The 19811-nt window shown below is 37.1% G+C and overlaps 1 non-coding gene across 1 annotated transcript; it reads left to right on the top strand.

The window, feature by feature from the left end:
* The first annotated feature begins 15189 nt into the window (after positions 1-15189).
* LOC114111052 (U6 spliceosomal RNA) lies at positions 15190-15296 on the top strand. The gene has a single exon (XR_003587180.2). It is a non-coding gene; the product is annotated as a U6 spliceosomal RNA (small nuclear RNA).
* The last annotated feature ends 4515 nt before the right edge of the window (positions 15297-19811 follow it).

Genomic DNA, 19811 nt, shown 5'->3' on the forward strand with positions numbered 1-19811 from the left:
AATTTTATTGGTAGAATTACTATATTATTACTTAAAAAATCTAAACACAAGCTTGTTTATATTTAGAGCATAACATGATAAGTAAAGTTTCCAGTGTAAGACAACTAATGTCAAAAATAAAGTCTTAAATTGATATAATGATTCTAAATAAGAGTAGAATACAATACTAAGACAAACGGCAACTAAATAAAGATATGGTATTGACAAAGAGGGAAAAAAGAAATCTAGAAATATTTGTGCAAACTGCAATCAAACTACGGCATTATTACTGAATATTTAAATAAGCAAGTTTGAGATATGAAGGTATTAAAGTCTCACATGATACATGAACCAAGATAATAATGGCCTCCATATAAACATTTTTTTTTTTTCAAAAAGAGCAATACTACTTTTTCATGTATTATGTGGATTGCTATTGGGTAGATAATGTATAACTAGAAGTTATATGAACTATTTATGCTGTTCATTAACTCATTGTGTAGAAGCAGTGAGCTCTTATTTCTATATTGGTCATAAATCAAGTTATGAATCCATGCAAATATAGCCATCCTAGAATGCAATGCATCCCTGGTGAACCAAGGTCTATGATACATATTCAGCCTAAGAGCCTGCATACATTTTCCATGCTACACAAACATGCATTTATTAGCTTAGCAGACTTTGCCAATACAAACCTATATAAAACAACTCAAAAGTTGTGTCTTTGAACACTTTTACTAGTTAAATAGTGCACAGAAATTATAAATGAAGGAATAGTTTTAAAGACCACACGAAAGTGTGCATTGGTCTCAAAGGAAATTATTATAAATTGTGTCATTTTAAAACATAACTTACCCTTTTTACTATACTTGAAGTTATGTCACTTGAGCTTCCCTTATATCTCAGTTGGCAAAGGATCTGCCAGCAATGAAGGAGACTCAGGTTTGATCCCTGGGTTAGGAAGATAACTTGGAGAAGAAAATGGCAACCCACTGTAGCATTCTTGCCTGAAGAATCCCATGGACAGAGGAGACTGGCAGGCTACAGTCCATGGGGTCACAAGAATCGGACACAACTTAGCAACTAAATCACCACCACCATGTCAATTAAAATAATAAGAATTCAGTAGTTTTATCAGTTAATGAGATTCTATACATGCCACTATTTCATTGGTTCATAAACTGTGTCCCTTATTACTTTAACATCATCCCGTTTAATGCCATGCACACAAACCGGCACTTCACTCTGTTAACCAAGATAAATTATGTTAATATTCATCTAGTTAATGGCAGATATGTTAGAAACCATTTCAGTAGTCAAAGCAGGAAAAAAAAAGACAGAATATCAATGTGTATAAGTGAAGAAAGTATGATGCAAGTTGTTGGTTAAACTACAAAGAAAATGCTGAGATGCCACACAAGGAAGGTATTGCAACTCATAAATTACCATAACAGGAAGTTTCCATTCCCATAAACTGCGAAAACTTGGAGATGGAGACTGGAGACAGGACGGTGATACTGGAGCCCAGAGGCCAACATCACATGACAGAGGTTGGAATCAGGTGAGTTTATCTGGCTGGAATGGACTTGAAGGAAATACTGCCTCTGCTAGAAAATGACTCCTGAGATAGAGTAGGAGGGAAAGTAAGAGTCTGGCTGCTCTGGGAGCCTTGCTAGCCAATCCTCGGCCAGTTCTTGCCAGAGGCAGAACCCAGAGGGAAGTCAATTGACCTGAGAGACTGGGAAAGAAAGCTTCTGAAGTTCATGTTCCTGAAACACAGACTAGAGGAGCTGAAGTGCAAAGGGAGTAATAAGGGGGCAAACAGGCCCTCAGATTAACTGAAATTACAAGGCTTCACAGGTGGCGCTAGTGGTAAGAACCCACCTGCCAATGCAGGAAACATAAGAGAGATGGATTCAATCCCTGGGTCGGGCAGACCCCCTGGAAGAGGGCATAGGAACCCACAGCATTATTTTTGTCTGGGGAATCCCATGGACAAAGGAGCCTGGCAGACTGCACTCCATAAGGTCACAGAGTTTAACAGGACTGAAACAATTTAGTACACAAGCACAGGGAATCTGCTCGTTTGAATTCTGAGAAATCTGCTATGTCCATTAATTAAGCATTGTGCAATAAAATTATCTAAAATGTTGACCAATGATTCAAGTCCTACACTTAGTGCAGAAGGAGGAATCCAGAAGAATGGTTAGAAAATTGCGTGTTGTGAATAGCATGAATTGACTTCAACTCTTAGGATGGTATATATTTTTTGAAGCATCTGCTGAAAGGAAAAAATATGCTTTGCTAAAATTAATAAAACATCATTTATCCTTCCTTCCTACCTACAGAATATTTACTTAGACTATTTGATCTCATTTTAATTTTAACTTTTCAAGGGTCCTGAAGTAGGAGAAAGACTACCTGTTGTAGACTAGAGCCTTCAGAACAGGATTTGTTTTCTGATTATGACATTTGCTGGCTCAGTACCTTTTGGTAAACTATTACTTCTCTGAGCTTTATTTCCCTTCTGTAATAATGACTTCTAGGTATACCTTACAGAAGTATTGAATTCAAACAAGAAATGGTACCCATTTTAAAAGCCACAAGGTATATTAAATTATGAAACATAATATTTAATATTTTAATCTTTATTGAAATATGATTATAAAATTGAACTACATTTAGCTCTTTATTAAAATGTTAACATGCCAATTATTTTCAATTATTGTTTTGAGAAATTCAATTATAATATGAAATTAAAAATAAGAGTCAAGCAAAAACTGATAAGGCAAAAAACTTGTTTATGAAAAAAAAAATCTATTGAGCTAGGGCTACTAATTTGTCTTGAGAAGGAATCATGTTTAGACTGAGGTGGTTTAAAAATTATGCCCTTAAATCATTTCATGATAAGTAAGTCTTTTATAAAGTTATATTTGTTTTATTATAATACAGAAACCCATTATATCTAGTAGTTTACAAATATCATGAATAAAGTCTTTTTACAAAGAATCTATAGATATTTTGAGCTCAAAATGAAATTTTGTGAGTATATGTCTGTGTGTGAGTGTGTGTGTGTGTTGTGTGCTTTCTGTAAGAGAAAAATTTGGTTTAGCCTTGATCCAAGATACAGGCCACTTTAAATTCATCCAGCACCATTAAAGAAGTATACTTTAAATTAGTTTGATTTTATCAAGGCAATTTATTTTACCCTCATACAAATGCAGGAAAGATTTATAATGAGTGTCTTTATCTCATAAAATAACTAAATGAGTTTTCTGCTTTAAAAGTACTTAAATCATAACAGTTCCTCCATTTATGCAACAATTTATGCTTTCAGCAATACAAGCATGATATCAAAATCTGTTATTTCTTGTATCTTTTTTTACAAGTGAATTGTTTATAACTCAGTTTAATCGAATTATTCTTTGTTGTGTTTTCTAAAACCAGTTGTATATTTATCACCAAAAGTCTTATCTATATCACCATTATCGTTAATCATTTGTGAATTACTTAGCTTCTTAAGCATTTTATGGCCTCCATTTCCTTTACTATCTGGTCTTCCCTTCAGTTCAGTTCAGTCGCTCAGTCGTGTCTGACTCTTTGCGACCCCATGAATTGCAGCACGCCAGGCCTCCCTGTCCATCACCAACCCCCGGAGTTCACTCAGATTCACATCCATCGAGTCAGTGATGCCATCCAGCCATCTCATCCTCTGTTGTCCCCTTCTCCTCCTGCCCCCAATCCCTTCTAGCATCAAAGTCTTTTCCAATGAGTCAACTCTTCACATGAGGTGGCCAAAGTACTAGAGTTTCAGCTTTAGCATCATTCCTTCCTAAGAAATCCCAGGGCTGATGTCCTTCAGAATGGACTGGTTGGATCTCCTTGCAGTCCAAGGGACTCTCAAGAGTCTTCTCCAACACCACAGTTCAAAAGCATCAATTCTTTGGCACTCAGCCTTCTTCACAGTCCAACTCTCACATCTGTACATGACCACTGGAAAAACCATAGCCTTGACTAGACGGACCTTAGTCGGCAAAGTAATGTTTTCCCTTAGAAATAGCTAAAGTCAAATGTTTTCAATTTAGAGTAGCTTTTTCAGTAAAATATTTCAAACTTCTATCAGTCTTCCCTGTATTTGAGCAAATAACTTTGCATATTTTTCACTGATATAATCATAGAACAATTTTGTTGACTTAATAGTGAACTTAAATTTAGCAAAAATAAATCACAAAAATCCAAACGAAGTAGTAAAACTTGAATGTTTTCTTGACAATTGGAAAAATTTCTTTTGATCACAATTATTTGTGGCTCTTTGGCATGGTGGTACCACGAAAGTCAAATTTTGTTTTCATTTTTCCCTTCCAACAGTGACATGCCTGACAAAATATGAATCAATATCCCATGTCAGATAAAAATACAGTGACACCAGTGAGCTAGGTGTAGGTGCTGGCAGGTAATAGAGGAAAAGAGTGGCTGCCCTCTTTGAGTTTAAAGTGAAGATTTTTGAAAAAATGACACTATACCAATATGCAGGCACACTGCAGGCATTTTGTGACTGACCCTCTTTCTGTAATTGTCAATCTGTCTTGGCAATAAGTTTCAAACTTTTGCAAGGACACAGATTCTTAGAGTTATAGGGCAAGTATTTAGAGAAAATCATGTCCAAGTGCCTTAAAATAGTGATTGAAAATACAGAGACACTTGTTCTTTAGCTAATGAGCTACAGATGTGAAGCTGATGTGCTTAAGCTTTGAACAAGTACCAGCATCATCACAGTCACGGATGTTTGCCAGGAGAGTCTGCTTCTCATCCTGAGAATGGTCCACTCTGTCTACAAACAGTTGGTTATCAGGGGTCATCAGAGTCCTGTCCTTCCAGGTTTCCTGAAGGCTAATAAAGGCCTCTTTCACCAATACTTTGACAGCCCTTCTGTTGGTCATATATAATTAAGTCTCGGTAATAAATTTATGCTCTTTGAAATAACTAGAACAGTTTCTGTTTTTCTGAAATAAACAAAACTTATATATCATAATTCTATTTGAGTCTGTATCCCACAACTTATTGAGAGCAAGAACTGATAAAAATTTATCGGATCGTTCAGTTAGAATATTATAGCAGAAAAAACATATTGAAGCCATGTGAGGACAAAACATTGGATTTATATAGATATATATGAAGCCTTCAAAAGATGCTTTATATGAGAAATATATACAGATTTTCTATATTGTAAACTAACACAAATGTATTATTGATGTTTCACATTATCAAATTATTTGGCTCAATTAAAAATGTTAGTATGCTATCAAACTAATGTATGTATATATATACACATACACACACATACGTATATATACTCAATATTTTTGAATAGTTACATGGACCAAGATTCTGTCATAAATACTCTTCACTTAATAACTCATTTAATTCTCAAAAAGGTCTTATTGTACATTTTTATTTATTTTGCATCTAAAGAAACTGAATAAAGTGACATTCATAAATTAACATTTCAAAAGATAGAAATTAAATCTATTCAATCTATCTCTTGAAAAAAAAAAATGCTCTTACACACCATACTTTCCCTCATGAAGACTTTGTTCCCAAATCTAATCATTTAGGAATACAGTCTGAATGATGTTTATTTTATCACAGTTTATGTGATAAAGGGGCTTCCCTCATAGCTCAGTTGGTAAAGAATCTGCCTGCAATGAAGGAGACCTGGGTTCAATCCCTGGGTTGGAAAATCCCTTGGAGAAGGGAAGGGCTACCCACTCCAGTATTCTGGCCAGAAGAATTCCATGGGCACCCCATTCCAGTACTCTTGCCTGGAAAATCCCATGGACGGAGGAGCCTGGTGGGCTGCAGTCCATGGGGTCGCTAAGAGTCTGACATGACTGAGCGACTTCACTTTCACTTTTCACTTTCACTTTTCACTTTCATGTATTGGAGAAGGAAATGGCAACCCATTCCAGTGTTCTTGCCTGGAGAATCCCAGGGACGGGGGAGCCTAATGGCTACCGTCTATAGGGTCGCACAGAGTCAGACACGACTGAAGCGACTTAGCAGTAGCAGCAAACAGTCCATGGGGTCGCAAAGAGTGGGACACGACTAAGTGACTTTCACTTTATGTGATAAAATTAATATTGTTAGTTATAAAATACATTTTTAGATAACCAACTTAATATATTTTATAACTAACATAAATGTCATAAAATATATTTGAGAGGACTTATTTTATGGTTGTTGGCAAGTAAAATTTTCTAATATTTATATCTGCATAAAGTGTGATAAAATAGATGTCAGACAGACTTAAATTAAAATAGAAAGGTAGCTGTAGCCATTGATAGAAAAAGAGGGAAAAAAAGAAAACCTCTCAAGAACAACAAAAATAGTAGCTATATAATTCTGATTTAAACTGCTGTGTATGAGAAATTGTGTTGAAATTTTACTTCAAAAAAAGGTAGCTATTAAATACATTATCTTTTGAAAGTATATATTATATCTGTTCCTGATATATATTTTGAAAACATAAATATTGGTCTTAAATAAGAAGTAGGGATTTAGAATGCATAGATCTATAGATGAATACAAAGTCCACGGCACATTTTGCTATTGATCTTCTTCTTCTCCATGGCACTCACAGGAGTGAAACAATGAAAGTCTGGAAGCACTGGGGGTAAAAATCTGTGAATTTTCTGGAGGAAAGTTTCTATCACAGATGGGACTTCTTTAAAAGGAGCTCATGTTGCCCTTGATGGTACCATTGCTTGATGGCCTGTCTCGACCACAATTAAGCTGCTGCAATCACAGTGGAAAACGGAAGAGCAGAGCAGAAGGAATTGTAAGAATCATCTGTTAGCTGCTTATAGATTTTTTTTATAAATTTTACCCAGTGCTCTCTCTTTAACCTTCTGTTGATGCTTTGAATAACTCTATAATTCTAAACACCTGCTCCTTGCAACAACAAATCCAGGTCTCATGTCTATAGGGAATATATGGGAAGAAATTTGCTGACAAACTCAGCTGCTATGTCATTTTAATTATTAATATGACATATCATGACACATTATTTAAAGCTATACTTCTCTAATACTTGAGTTCACATAACATAGATTTCAAAGAAATTTCTATTTCTCATGATCTTAAAATATAGAATGAGTGGCCTTCTCATACATTTCCCTGTAATGAGGTGCTGCCTTGGGCTAGCCTATTCCAAAAACATTGCCAAGTGAAAGTGATATCATTATTAGGCTAATAGTGACTTCCCTAAGTATATATATGTACTTCTCTAATTGTATATATATAAAAGGAGGAAATGGCAACCCTCTCCAATTTTCTTGCCTGGAAAATTTCATGGACAAAGGAGGCTGGTGTGCTACAGTCCATGGGGTTACAAAGACTTGGACGCAAATGAGTGACTGAACACACACATACACGTGTGTGTGCACATATGTATGTATATGTGCATGTATGTATATATGTATGTGTGTATAACCACCACAAATATCAGTGCTAATTTTTGACACATAAATCACAACTAAATTGGCAGTTTTTCCAAATTTTCTGACTTAAGGAATTAGCAACTAGTAAATCTTATGTTTTCAGAATTGATACTCAATAAAGCAAAAAAAAAAAATGCCATTAGTAAGTCATAAATGATTTAACATGCACATTTTTTTGGGCTCAATGAAAGCTGTACCAAAAAAGATGTAAATATATGTACACATTTTTTCATCTGAACAAAATAAAAGCCAGAGGCATGATATTATATGTTTGGAAGAATAACACTTCTACATCATCACTGTTTTTTGGACTCACCTTAAACTTTTATGGCTACATTTAAGATAACTTTAAAAACTTCATATTGAACTTCATCCTATAAATAAATATATATATTACAAATATGGGTATATATATATATATCTTACTTATATTGGTATGTATACATGTATACATACATATATTAAACACTAACACATGCATATGTACACACATATTTATATCTATCTATCTGGTTGTTTCAATACGAGTAGTCTATGAATTGAAACATCTAAAACAGTAAGTTAACTTGTGAGATATTCTGTGGAATATCAATAGAATGTTGATTTGTAAAACTCCCTAATTTAATTGTATTACTATTTGAGTTAAATTCTGTCAATCATAAAGGAAAACAAGGAGCATGACTCAACAGAAAGAGATTTAAGGGAATAGAAATAACCAAGAAACTTATCTGAGGTGCAATTTATACTATTTTGAATAGCTTTTTCACTCTCCTCTTTCACCTTTTCAAGAGGCTCTTTAGTTCCTCTTTGCTTTCTGCCATTAGGGTGATGTCATTTGCATATCTGAGATTATTGATATTTCTTCCAGCAGTCTTGATTCCAGTCCAGCATTTCACATAATGCATTCTGCATGTAAGTTAAATATGCAGTGTGACAATATACAGCCTTGATGTACTGCTTTCCCAATTTGGAACCAATCCATTCTTTCATGTCCAGTTCTACCTGTTACTTCTTGACCTGCATTTAAATTTCTCAGGAGGCAGATAAGGTGGTCTGGTATTCCAATCTCTTTAAGAATTTTCCACAGTTTGTTGTGATCCATACAGTCAAAGCCTTTGGCATAGTCAAGAAAGCAGAAGTAGATGCTTTTCTGAAACTCTGTCACTTTTTTGATGATCCAGCAGATGTAGGAAATTTGATCTCTGATTCCTCTGCCTTTAAATCCAGGTTGTGCATCTGGAAATGCTTGGTTCACATACTGTTAAAGTCTAGTTTGAAGGATTTTGAGCATTACTTTGCTAACATGTGAAAGGAATGCAATTGTGCGGTAGTTTGAGCATTCTTTGGCATTGCCTTTCGTTGTGATTGGAATGAAAACTGACCTTTTCCAGTCCTGGGTCCACTGCTGAGTTTTCCAAATTTGCTGGCATATTCAGTGCAGCACTTTACCAGCATCATCTTTTATTTGAAATATCTCAGAAGAAATTCCATCACCTCCACTAGTAATGCTTCCTAAGGCCCAGTTGACTTCATACTCTTGGATGTCTGGCTCTAGGTAAGTGATTACACCATTGTGGTTATCTGGGTCATCAAGACCTTTTTTTGTAATTGTTCAAAAATGATTTTTTTTCATACATCTTATTTGAAAAAGTAGCCTTCCATTTGTACCCAAAGTGTTTTAAAGGAGTAACATATAAACAATGTAAAACTTTAAATAGAGGTAAATAGAGATACATATTATATTGATTATATCAACAAATGTACTATAGTCTGGATTGTTATCCCCAAAATTTGTATCATGAAACCCTACTATCTAGTGTGATGAGATTTAGAAGAGGTCATAAATATAGGGAGCCATAATAGGATTAGCATTCTTAAAAAGTGGGCAGAAGACCTAAATAGACATTTCTCCAAAGAAGACATATAGACGGCCATAAGGTACATGAAAGATGGTTCAGTTCAGTTGCTCAGTCTTGTCTGACTGTTCGCAACCCCATGAACTGCAGCATGCCAGGCCTCCCTGTCCATCACCATCTCCTGGAGTTTACCCAAACTCATGTCCATTGAGTCGGTGACGCCATCCAACCATCTCATCCTCTGTCATTCCCTTTGCTTTTTAATATGCTCTCTAGGTTGGGCATAACCTTCCTTCCAAGGAGTAATTATTCAAGAAATGCAAATCAAAACTACAATGAGATATCACCTCACCCAGGTCAGAAGAGCCTTCATCAAAAAAATCTATAATTAATAAATGCTAGAGATGGTCAAGAGAGAAGGGAAATCTCTTATATTGTTAAGAGGAATGTAAATTGGTGCAGCCACTATGGAGAAAAGTATGAAGTTTCCTTAAGAAATTAAAAAGAGACTTACCATATGATATGGCAATCCAACTCCTTGGCATACACCTGGAGAAGAAGATGGTCTTGAAGGAAACATGTACCCCAATATTCCATACATACAGCACTGTTTGAAACAGCCTAGCCATGGAAGCAACCTAAATGTCCATCAACAGAAGAATGAATCAAGAAAACGTGGTAAACATATACAATAAAATATTACTCAGACATTACAAAGAATGATATAAGGCCATTTGCAGCAACATGGATGGACCGACAAATTGCAATGCTGAATGAAATAAGTTAGATAAAGACAAATATCATATGATATCACTTGCATGTGAAATCTTTAAAAAAATGTTATAAAAGCACTTATTTCCAAAACAGAAGTAGACTCACAGACTTAGAGAATGAACTTATGATTACCAGTGGGGAAGTGTGGAGAGGAGGATAGTTAGGGAGTTTGGGACTGACATGAGCACATTGCTGTATTTATAATGAATACCCAACAAGGACCTATTGTATTGCACATGGAACTCGGCTCAAAATTCTGTAACAACCTAATTGGGAAAAGAATTTGAAAAAGAATAGAAATAGAATAGAATAGTTGGTGTATAACTGAATCACTTTGTTATGCAGCTGAAACTAACACAACATTGTGAAAGAACTATACTTCAATATAAAATAAAGTTATTAAAAATAAAAATAAAGCAACAACCCCTTGACAAACACACACACAAAGAATTGACAATGGAGGATACATTCTTTCTCTACTACGTGAGGACATATTCAGAAGGTGACTACACACAAGCTAGGAAGAGAGCAATCAAGAGAAATTGACCTAGTTGGTATCCTGGGTTAGGCTCCAGCCACTAGAACTATGAGAAGATAAATCTCAACTAAGCCTCCAGAGTATGGTGTGCTACTATAGTAGCTGAGCAGATGAAGCCAATACACTGAGAAAAAATTTTGTAAATATGACTAAATATTCCTGAAATATAAACAAGTTGATATGATCTGTTTGGTTCAGTTTAGTCATTCAGTCATGTCCAACTTTTGTGACCCCTTGAATCGCAGCACGACAGGCCCCCCCTCTCTATCACCAACTACCGGAGTTCACTCAAACTCATGTCCATTGAGTCAGTGATGCCATCCATCCATCTCATCCTCTGTTGTCCCCTTCTCCTCCTGCGCTCAATCGCTCCCAGCATCAGGGTCTTTTCCAATGAGTCAGCTCTTCGCTTGAGGTGGCCAAAGTACTGGAGTTTCAACTTTAGCATCAGACCTTCCAATGAACATCCAGTGCTGATCTCCTTCAGAATGGACTGGTTGGATCTCCTTGCAGTCCAAGGGACTCTCAAGAGTCTTCTCCAACACCACAGTTCAAACGCATCAATTCTTCAGTTCTCAGTGTTCTTCACAGTCCAAATCTCACATCCGTACATGACCACTAGAAAAACCATAGCCTTGACTAGATAGACCTCTGTTAGCAAAGTAATATCTCTGCTTTTTAATATGCTATCCAGGTTGATCATAACTTTCCTTCCAAGGAATAAGCGTCTTTTAATTTCATGGCTGCAATCACTGTCTGCAGTGATTTTGGAACCGAAAACAACAAAGTCGGGCACTGTTTCCACTGTTTCCCCATCTATTTGCCATGAAGTGATGGGCCAGATGCCATGATCTTTGTTTTCTGAATGCTGAGCATAGCGCAACTTTTTCATTCTCCTCTTTCACTTTCATCAGGAGGCTTTTTAGTTCCTTTTCACCTTCTGCTATAAATGGGGTGTCATCTGCATATCTGAGGTTATTGACATTTCTCCGGGCAATCTTGAGTCCAGCTTGTGCTTCTTCCAGGCCAGCATTTCTCATGATGTGCTCGGCATAAAAGTTAAATAAGCAGGGTGACAATATACAGCCTTGACGTACTCCTTTTCCTATTTGGAACCAGTCTCTGTTCCATGTCCAGTTCTAACTGTTGTTTCCTGCCTACCTACAGCTTTCTCAAGAGGCAGGTCAAGTGGTCTGGTATTCCCATCTCTTCCAAATTTTCCAGTTTCTTGTGATCCACACAGTCAAAGGCTTTGGCATAGTCAATAAAGCAGAAATGAATGTTTTTACGGAACTCTGTTGCTTTTTCGATGATCCAGCAGATGTTGGCAATTTGATCTCTAGTTCCTTTGCCTTTTCTAAAACCAGCTTGAACATCTGGAAGTTCAGTTCATATTGCTGAAGCCTGGCTTGGAGAATGTTGAGCATTACTTTTCTAGCATGTGAGATGAGTGCAATTGTGTGGTAGTTTGAGCATTCTTTGGCATTGCCTTTCTTTGGGATTGGAATGAAAACTGACCTCTTCCAGTCCTGTGGCCACTGCTGAGTTTTCCAAATTTGCTGGCATATTGAGTGCAGCACTTTCACAGCACCATCTTTCAGGATCTGAAATAGCTCCACTGGAATTCCATCACCTCCACTAGCTTTGTTCCTAGTGATGCTTTTTAAGGCCCATTTGACCTCTCATTCTGACTCTAGGTGAGTGATAACACCATTGTGATTATCTTGGTCATGAAGCTCTTTTCTGTACATTTCTTCTCTGTATTCTTGCCATCTCTTCTTTATATCTGCTGCTTCTGTTAGGTCCATACAATTTCTGTCCTTTATTGAGCCCATCTTTGCATTAAATGTTCCCTTGCTATCTCTAATTTTCTAGACAAGATCTCTAGTCTTTCCCATTCTGTTGTTTTCCTCTGTTTCTTTGCATTGATTGCTGAGGAAGGCTTTTTCATCTTTCCTTGCTATTCTTTGGAACTCTACATTCAGAAGCTTATATATCTTCCTCTCTCCTTTGTTTTTGGCTTCTCATCTTTTCACAGCTATTTGTAAGGCTTCCCCAGACAGCCATTTTGCTTTTTTGCATTTCTTTTCCATGGGGATGGTCTTGATCCCTGTCTCCTGTACAATGTCACGAACCTCCATCCATAGATCATTAGGCACTCTCTCTATCAGATCTAGTCCCTTAAATATATTTCTCCTTCCACTGTATAATCATAATGGATTTGATTTAGGTCATACCTGAATGGTCTAGTGGTTTTCCCTTCTTTCTTCAATTTAAGTCTGAATTTGGTAATAAGGAGTTCATGATCTGAGCCACAGTCAGCTCCCGGTCTTGTTTTCATTGACTGTATAGAGCTTCTCCATCTTTGGCTGCAAAGAGTATAATCAATCTGATTTTGGTGTTGACCATCTGCTGATGTCCATGTGTAGAATCTTCTCTTGTGTTGTTGGAAGAGGGTGTTTGATATGACCAGTGCATTTTCTTGGCAAAACTCTATTAGTCTTTGCCCTGCATCATTCCACATTCCAAGGCCAAATTTGCCTGTTACTCCAGGTGTTTCTTGACTTCCTACTTTTGCATTCCAGTCCCCTATAATATGAAGGACATCTTTTTTGGGTGTTTGTTCTAAAAGGTCTTGTAGGTCATCATAGAACTGTTCAACTTCAGCTTCTTCAGTGTTACTGGTTGGGGCACAGGCTTAGATCTCTGTGATACTGAATGGTTTTCCTTGTAAACAAACATATCATTCTGTCATTTTTGAGACTGCATCCAAGTATTGCATTTCAGACTATTTTGTTGACCATGATGTATACTCCATTTCTTCTAAGGGATTCCTGCCCACAGTAGTAGATATAATGGTCATCTGAGTTAAATTCACCCATTCCAGTCCATTTTAGTTTGCTGATTCCTTGAATGTCAACGTTCAGTCATGCCATCTCCTGTTTGACCACTACCAATTTGCCTTGATTCATGGACTTAACATTCCAGGTTCCTATGCAATATTGGTTTTTACAGCATCAGATCTTGCTTCTGTCACCAGTCCCATCCTCAGCTGGGTGTTGTTTTTGCTTTGGCTCTATCCCTTCATTCTTTCTGGAGTTATTTCTCCATATTAGGCACCTATCAACCTGGGGAGTTCCTCTTTCAGCATTCAATCATTTTGTCTTTTCCTACTGTTCGTGGGGTTCTCAAGGCAAGACTACTGAAGTGGTTTGCCATTCCCTTTTCCAGTGGACCACATTCTGTCAGACCTCTCCACCATGACCCGTCCATGCTTGGTGGCCCCACACAACATGGCTTAGTTTCATTGAGTTAGTTAGACAAGGCTGTGGTCCATGTGATCAGATTGGCTAGTTTTCTGTGATTATGGTTGCAGTGTGTCTGCCCTCTGATGTCCTTTTGCAACACCTAACGTCTTACTTGGGTTTCTCTTACCTTGGACAAGGGGTATCTCCTCACGGCTGCTCCTCCAGACCTTGAATGTAGAGTAGCTTCTCTCAGCCCTTCTGCACCTGCGCAGAGGCCGCTCCTTGGACATGGGGTTGCTCCTCTTGGCCGCCTCCCCTGACCTCGGGATATGATTAACATAAATTATATGAAGGGTTTTAATTAAAAAATATACATGCAAAATAGTGAGATAGTAAAAATTGGTACAAGTTCATGCAAGATATAAACATAGGCAAACTTGCCTGTGAAGTTGGAAAATGCAAATTTAAAAATATATCTACCTAGATGTGGAAACAGTGAGAGACTTTATTTTTTAGGTACTCCAAGATCATTGCAGATGGTGACTGCAGCCATGAAATTAAAAGACGCTTGCTTCTTGGAAGAAAAGTTATGACCAACCAAGACAGCATACCGAAAAGCAGAGAACATATTTTGCCAACAAATTCCATCTAGTCAAAGCTATGTTTTTTCCAGAAGTCATGTATGGATATGAGAGTTGGACTATAAAGAAAGCTGAGCACCAGATAATTGATGCTTTTGAACTGTGGTGTTTGAGAAGATTCTTGAGAGTCCCTTGGACTGCAAGGAGAGCCAAGCAGTCTATCCTAAAGGATATCAGTCCTGAATATTCATTGGAAAGCTTGATGCTGAAGCTGAAACTCCAATACTTTGGGGTTAGTTTCAGCTGAAGCTGAAACTCCAATACTGATGTGATGATCTGACTCATTAGAAAAGACCCTGATGCTGGGAAATGTTGAGGGTGAAAGGAGAAGGGGATGACAGAGGATGAGATGGATGGATGGCATCACCGATTCAATGAACATGAGTTTGAGCAAGCTCCGAGAGTTTGGTGATGGACAGGGAAGCCTGGCATGCTCTAGTTCATGGGGTCACAAAAATTCAGACATAACTGAGCAACTGAACGGAACTACCTGTTTTTCATTTATCTATTTATCTATCCTTCTATCAAGTTGGGCTCAGTCACTGTTTACTAGTGTGTAGAATATGTAATGCTCCTAGAGTAAAATCTGGTAATTTTCAGTGTGACTAGGAGATCATGTCTTGATTTTCCACTTAAAAATGCAATGGGATTTCAGTGTTCACTTCAGCAACACATATACTAAAATTGGAATGATACAGAGAAGATTAGCATGGCCCCTGCACAAGGATGACATGCAAATTCCTGAAGTGTTCCATATTTTATAAAAATACAATGGGAATTTAGAATTCTCTGCTTCTATTTAGACTTCAGTGTGCTGTGTATATGTCTGTAGAGGGGTTAGGGGGAAAAAATGGAGAACTTGCCCATACATTCTCGATTGCTTAATATAATCCCAGTACTTTAGAATACTATCAACCAAGTTATTCATAAAATATTTTCCAAATTCCTTCATTTATGGACTTAATTTAGATCATATGAAGAGGATGAGAAGGACATTTTGGAAGATTGATTGCATGAGCAGTGGTGCATGAGCAAAGCCATGGCAAGTTGAAGATAGTAATGAGATTTATCCTGTAAAAAGTCTTACAGATTATATAAGGAGAAAATTGTGAATGGGTAATATAAGTCTCAAATAAGAATAGTCTGAGTAATTCTTATAATAAATTTTCATTGTTATGCCTGAGTAGATGATAAAAATTATAACACTCAGAACTCAAGTAGAATATTTAATTTCCTTATTTAACTTTAAGGGGACAAAATTTTGAAACTTCAGACTGTCACAGTAGAAATATATGCATAGGCTCCCAGTATCAAAATAAAAAGTGCATATTAGTCTTTGCATTCAGGGTATGGACAACTGAACTCTACTCATAGTTCTCATCAGACAACTCCAGTTACCAATGACATAGCCCTTCATCCTGGACCACAGAGTCCTTTTACTAGAACTGGTTCTACTACTTGCATACGGAGTTGGAGGCTGGACATCTGTGATAAGGCTAGGATGTTTAGTGGATTAGGTACACCATACACTCATTCTTTTGAAGTCTTTTATTCTGTGATAGACACTAGTGTGGAATCTGTGATCTGGCCTCATTGAACAAGAACTTACTCATCTTAGTTGTTATTCTTTTTTTATTTTCAACTTTGCTGGCGATCAAAGTCTTTTCTCTTGCTCTAATCTATTCAAGGACATAGAGAAAAGTCCAATAATTTAGATAGGTAAAATGAGAAAAGATAACAATATTAAAATGAGAGTATTCATAGACTAGCTAATAGTCTTTAGGAGTGTGAGAAAAATACACATCTATTGTAACACAAATTCACTTATCAGAATATTATCCTGTTGCATGGAGAAATCCATTTCTTCATCTTTGTCCTTTCAACTGTACATACTCCTCCATAATCTTAGCAATAACCCATAGAGATAAGAGTCTTCAAGTATAACTGTTGATCACATGCAAAAACATTACTTTGATGGATTAAATTTTTCACTGATTAATACTGGATGTTTGATTGTTTAATGAGGGCTTTATCAGTTAGACTTAGGTTCAATTGAATCCAACATACATATTCAAACTAATAGCTATAAAAAGATAAAAATGGACTCCTTTCTTATAACATGATAATACAGAGGTAGGCATTTTGAAGGTAAACTAGCTCAGGATTTTGTGTTTTGTTGCTCTACATTCTTAGATAATGCCACAAGATCCAAGACGGCACCTCTGAAAGGCTTCCATCAAAATGCACAAATCTAGCAATTACAAAGAGAAAGTGCATTTCTTTTTTAACAATTAACTCCGTAGACATTCTATGGACAACTTTACATCTATTACATTCCAAACTTAATAACATGGGCATACTTACCTAAAGTCAAAGATGAAAAATGTAAGCTTTATACAAATTGGAAATGTTACCGAATCAAAATCTGTTTTTTCACTAATGAAGTTAAGCAGCATGGCTATTGAGAGAAAATGAATTGTCTCTGACCAAATCTCTTCACTATTTATCTGAAATATATGTCGAAGATGAGCTTTAAGTTTGTATTTTATGAGCATAAAGAAAAGCTTCAAATAGCCACAATCATGTACATAAGTACAGAACTTAATGATTTGACATTTTTACTGGTCTTCAGTTCAGTTCAGTCTCTCAGTCCTGTCCGACTCTTTGCGACCCCATGAATCGCAGCACGCCAGGCCTCCCTGTCCATCACCAACTCCCAGAGTTCACTCAGATTCACATCCATTGAGTCAGTGATGCCATCCAGCCATCTCATCCTCTGCCGTCCCCTTCTCCTCCTGCCCCCAACCCCTCCCAGCATCAGAGTCTTTTCCAATGAGTCAACTATTCTCATGAGGTGGCCAAAGTACTGGAGTTTCAGCTTTAGAATCATTCCTTCCAAAGAAATCCCAGGGTTGATCTCCTTCAGAATGGACTGATTGGATCTCCTTGCAGTCCAAGGGACTCTCAAGAGTCTTCTCCAACACCACAGTTCAAAAGCATCAATTCTTCAGCGCTCAGCTTTCTTCACAGTCCAACTCTCACATCCATACATGACTACTGGAAAACCATAGCCTTAACTAGATGGACCTTAGGACCTTAGTCAGCAAAGTAATGTCTCTGCTTTTGAATATGCTATCTAGGTTGATCATAACTTTTCTCTCAAGGAGTAAGCGTCTTTTAATTTCATGGCTGCAATCACCATCTGCAGTGATTTTGGAGCCCAAAAAATAAAATCTCACACTGTTTCCACTGTTTCCCATCTATTTCCCATGAAGTGATCTTAAAATGAATAAAAATTCTCTAACTCCATCATATCTGACATATTTATTCTTTATGTTTCTCCAAGACTCAATATTTTTCTTTATGTTGGAGTAATGATTCCATGTTATCTAGAATGAATATTGCGATCTTTCTTTTTGACTATTTACGTAGATTAGACAGGGTAATAGCCCACTCAAATATGTCCATCCACATCCTAATCTCCCAAACCAGTTTAAAAAAAAAAAAAAAAGCTAATTTACGTGGTTAAGAATTTTACAGAGTTGACTGAATTATCTTGAGATGGGAAGATTATCATCTATTATCACATTGGGGTCAACATAATTCAAAGAGTCTTTGTAAGGAGGATGCATGAGTATCAGAGGCAGAGAAAAAGTAATTTGAGAATACTATACTGATGGTTTTGAAGAACCAGGGAGAGGTCATGGGCAGAGGAATGAAGGCAGACTCAGAAGTCGGAAAAGGCAAGGAAACGGATTAATTTTCAACTGCCAAGGAACTCCAGAAGAATGAAGCCCTATCAGTTTTACTTTAGCCCACTGAGACTCCTGATGCACATAATAGTTAAATATAAACTGTTATTGTGTTAATCCACTAGTGTTAGTAGCTCAGTGGTGTCTGGTTCTTTGTGATCCCATGGACTGTAGCCTGCCAGGCTCTTTTGTCTATGAAATTCTCCAGGCAATAATACTGGAGTGGGTTGCCATTTATGTCTCCACGGGATCTTCCTAACCCAGAGAATGAGCCTATGTCTCCTGCACTGCAAAAAGATTCTTTACCTTGTAAGCCACTAAGTTTGTGGTAATTAGATCCTTGGCAGTTGAAAACTAATATGTTATATAACAAACAGCACTGTTAACACAACCTAAATGAACAAACAAAATTGTGTTTCTTTATTTTCTGAAATGTACTTAGTTTTCCTCGTGAATGATTATTCTCTTGGGGTAAAGAGGAAAACTGAACTTTCCGATTAATTACATTTCATGTAAAGTGTCTTCCCTGTAAAGTGTCTTTTCCTAATATTGCTCACACTTTCATATGACCTCTTTGACTTCCTGATTACCTCCAAGATGGTATCTCTGTATACTTGTGGGCTTGAGAGATCCAATAGCAGTGAAGTAAAGGAGTCCAGTATCAAATACGGGCTCATGGTTTCTCTAACACTGAATTAGAACCTACGAGCTAGACCTGTTCTTGACTAGATCATCAGTCATAATGCTGGAAATCTATTTGAATCTGACAACAAATGCTGTGGACTTTATTTGTTGTATCTAAATTTGCTATCCATGGACAATTTCAGCTAGTATATAACCACTCTCCAAACATGAGCAATCATGAACTTCTCAGTCACCTGCACATTTCTCACAGCCTCTCAGGAGCCATGAGTTCTTCCATACACTCATTCAAGTAAACACTTTCTTGGGCAATATTTCTCTCTTACTACATATTAGAGAATTGTTCCAAGTTGAATGTGAGACTGTGAGCCTCATTAAAAAGCTTAAAATCAGTTCAGTTCAGTCACTCATTCCTGTCTGACTCTTTGCGACCCCATGAACCGCAACACGCCAGGCCTCTCTGTCCATCACCAACTCCCAGAGTTTACCCAAACTCATGTTCATTGAGTCAGTGATGCCATCCAACCATCTCATCTGCTGCTATCCCATTCTCCTGCCTTCAATCATTCCCAGCAGCAGGGTCTCCTACACCTCAGTTCAAAAGCATCAATTCTTCAGTGCTCAGCATTTCTTTATAGTGCATCTCTCACATTCATATATGACTACTGAAAAAACCATAGCCTGGACTAGATGGACAATTGTTGGCAAAATAATGTCTCTGCTTTTTAATATGCTGTCTAAGTTGGTCATAGCTTTTCTTCCAAGGAGCAAGCATCTTTTAAATTCATGGCTGCAGTCACCATCTGCAATGATTTGAGGGTCCAAAAAAATAAACTCTGTCACTGTTCCCATTGCTTCGCAACACATTTGTCATGAACTGAT

Source organism: Ovis aries, chromosome 1 (assembly GCF_016772045.2).
Source record: "Ovis aries strain OAR_USU_Benz2616 breed Rambouillet chromosome 1, ARS-UI_Ramb_v3.0, whole genome shotgun sequence".
Taxonomy (NCBI): domain Eukaryota; kingdom Metazoa; phylum Chordata; class Mammalia; order Artiodactyla; family Bovidae; genus Ovis; species Ovis aries.